Source organism: Odontomachus brunneus, unplaced genomic scaffold (genome assembly GCF_010583005.1).
Source record: "Odontomachus brunneus isolate Ranch 3 - 2012 unplaced genomic scaffold, Obru_v1 Obru_scaffold_161, whole genome shotgun sequence".
In the NCBI taxonomy this organism is placed as follows: Eukaryota; Metazoa; Arthropoda; class Insecta; order Hymenoptera; family Formicidae; genus Odontomachus; species Odontomachus brunneus.
The window spans coordinates 81649-84904 of record NW_022639611.1 but is presented as its reverse complement, the minus strand read 5'-3'; the positions used below and the strand labels follow the sequence as shown (position 1 = coordinate 84904).

General features: G+C 39.4%; 2 long non-coding RNA genes across 7 annotated transcripts in view; one reads left to right on the top strand and one right to left on the bottom strand.

The window, feature by feature from the left end:
* Positions 1 to 852: 852 nt before the first annotated feature.
* Positions 853 to 2920, top strand: LOC116850934. 5 transcript variants are annotated; one of them, XR_004379483.1, is made up of 5 exons: positions 853 to 1013; positions 1127 to 1282; positions 1354 to 2174; positions 2386 to 2668; positions 2768 to 2920. It is a non-coding gene; the product is annotated as an uncharacterized LOC116850934 (long non-coding RNA). The 5 variants fall into 5 exon arrangements; XR_004379484.1 differs by having other exon boundaries at positions 858 to 1282; positions 1354 to 1423; positions 1507 to 2174; XR_004379482.1 differs by having other exon boundaries at positions 870 to 1013; positions 1081 to 1282.
* Positions 2699 to 3256, bottom strand: part of LOC116850936 — a 2733-nt gene continuing 2175 nt past the window's right edge. For both annotated transcript variants that reach the window (XR_004379485.1, XR_004379486.1), the window contains one exon: positions 2699 to 3137. This is a non-coding gene — a long non-coding RNA (uncharacterized LOC116850936). The remainder of the gene's footprint in view (positions 3138 to 3256) is intronic.

Sequence of the window (3256 nt, the reverse complement as noted above, 5' to 3'; positions counted from 1 at the left end):
TTCCAAGTAGGTTTTAACGGGTTTGGCAACATGAGGCCGAGCGTTGTCATGCAGTAGAATCACTTTTTCGTGCCTCTGCTCGTATTGTGGCCGTTTTTTGCGCAGTGCTCGGCTCAATCGCATCAATTGAATTCGATACCGTTCCCCAGTGATGGTTTCGTTCGGTTTCAACAGCTCATAATAAATAACACCGACCTGGTCCCACCAAATACATAGCATAACCTTCGCAGCGTGAATATTCGGCCGAGCCGACGACGTAGAAGCATGACCGGGCAGTCCCCATAACTTTCTTTTCTTTGGGTTGCTGTAATGAATCCATTTTTCATCACCTATCACGATGCGATGAAGAAAACCCTTACTTTTTTTGCCGCTGGAGCAGTTGTTTACAGGCGAAAAAACGACGCTCAACGTCCCTTGGCTTCAAATCATAAGGAACCCAAGTTCCTTGCTTTTGAATCATTCCCAACGCATGCAATCGCTTGGAAATGGCTTGGCGGGTAACTCCTAATGCTGAAGCAAGCTGTTCTTGCGTTTGGCACGGATCCTCATCGAGCAATGCCTCCAATTCAGCGTCTTCGAAGGTTTTTGGCCTTCCTTCACGCGGACGGTCGTCAACATCGAAATCACCGCCTTTGAAGCGACGAAACCAATCACGGCACGTTGTTTCACTTAGAGCAGCATCTCCATAAATTTTTGGAGCTCTCGATGCGCTTCAGCTGCCATTTTCTTTGAATGAAATAAGAAAAACAACACTTCCCGCAAATGACGATTATTTGGCACAAAATCAGACATTTTCACACAACCAAAAGTATATGACGCCAAAACAAAATCACTAACGTGTCAAAGCGGTTTGTTTACCATATGTCTAAGCTTGGTTCATGACGTTTTGGATATGTCAAAATCGACCAGCACTTACTGCTGGAGCCATCTATTGACAAATAGCGGGAACTTAGTTGCGCACCTAATATATCAAAAAGTGCCTTAGCCAATTTCAGGACACTAACAGAATTTGAGTGAGTAAAGTTAACGGAAAACTTCTGAATAAATACGACGAAAGGGCCGTTACTACCATGTTTATAGCGGTTATCCTCAGTGCTGGGAAATGACACACTCGAAATATTGACAGGGGAATTGTCATTCAAAGAAGACAGAGGAGCGTTGGGAAGGAGAATAGGGGCAAGAGGAGGGTCAAGAACGGAATCAAAGGAAGTCTTCAGATCACTCTTAACTGAGGAGGATAAAACAGGGATGGGAATAAGGGAATGAGGAATTTTAGGGAAAGGTAAGGAAGAAACAATGAGATTTAGATTATCACTCGAACGAGGTTTTTTATATTAGCCAGCTTTCTTTTAGAGATCGGAGAATTAACTCTGATATCAGACGTAATACATGGGCCAGAAGAAGCTTTCTTGATAGCACCACTGTAAGGATTAATATTAGGAGTGCTTAACCTTTTCCTAAATCTTTCGATCGTCTTAATCAGAGAAGGATCACATTTGATATCAGCAACAGATAGATTTATCGGAATACCAGAGGTAGAAGCAGTTGGCTGTATACTTCCCAAATCAGCGAATAGCTCCTCATAGGATGATAAAGATTAAGTATCCATTACGTCATGAATCAAGACTTGGTCGACAGCCGCCTTATGTATATCCTTTCCAGAATCAGTCTTCGTGTTACTCTGTCCTTGCTGGGACGAGAGATCGTCCGAGTCCATCATAAGAGGTGAGAAGCGGGCGATAATATAAACAACCGGAACACGTGATATATGCGTGCACAGTATATAAGCACGATGAACAATAGGTGATACTAAGTACACAAAAAAAGCACAGACCGAGTTTAAGCCAAAAACCGAATCATGTGAGCACCATGTGCACGATAGACAAAGAGTGCGCAGAAATGCGAAAGTGAAAGAAACGGATTAAATCAATCATCACAAAAGAATAAGAGAACAGAAATCAAACAATTCCAGAGACAAAGCCAGGTCGAAAACCAGTATTCAAATAAAAAGTCCGAAAGAAAAACACAAAAAGGTAGATCTCCCAAACGAAAAAGGTGAGAGGCAACTACACGCGATGCACACCAGACGGCGGCCGAAAGCCAACTCCACGTCCGAAGTTATGGTTCCTGCACACAGGACGCGGTAATGCTTGCCGCGCGGTGGAAGTTCGCACGTATGTAGGTTAATAGTATGTAGATATAATAGTTAAGTATACGCGTGTCGTTCGCGTATTCAGAATTATTTTCCTCGAAACCTACTGCTTGATTTAAAAATTGGTTGCCAGCCACTCTTTATTACCTTGTACAACCCCGGTAAAAGATATTCCTATGTATTTACTATTAATTTATTCGACAATCGCGCGTCAATATTTTACTTTATTTTAGAGAAAAGGCGCAGATTATGTCGTTTTCATCAACACGTCCTCAGAATTCAACAGCAGTGACAGCGATGCTCTGTCCGAGGAAGCGATTTCTTGAGAAAAAATTTGGAAAGAAGCTTATTCTTCATCAAGTTAAGCGCGTTATATCCGTTGACACCAAGTTTAAATACAATGAGTGACAGTCGATCAGATCGCTGCTTTCGTCTTAGGTGTACGCTGAGGTATTTCTATTGTTGGTTGAAGAAACCTTCGCTAGATATCATAATTCGGGGGACATGCTGTAAAAGGTATTGTAATTGTTCTGTAAAAAGAATGTATCTGTTTTTGTGCGTTTTTTACATATACGTATATAATATATATAAAATAAGATACATTGTCTGTTTTAGATAATCAACAAATCTCACATCAAACGCACCAATTTATGAATTGCTGCTATGAATGCCAGTTTTTGCTTTTCTACATTTAAAAGATGCCACAAAGTTTTATGGATCTTTTATTTTTTTAAGTCCTATTCTTTTTGGCAAGTTTATTTTATTCTTAAAGACACGTTTTTTGTTATTATATTTGACATGCAACTCATATTTTAATTATGTTTATGAATTATAATAAATTGCATTGATAGGACTAAACTACTGTTTTATTTCGTATGAGGTTTTACTATAGTATTTAAATCATTATGTTGTTCTCATAGTCCTGAAAGTCGTCTATGATAAGCAACAAAATTACCTGGTATTTTCTGCAACAACATCTATCAGTCTGAAACATTGAAATCATGTTAATTATGTGTTAAAAAGAGATACGTAATTTCACATGTAAAACAATTATACCTATATTGCTTTGCCAATATAGCATCGTTGCTAATTCTTTAAGTTTAT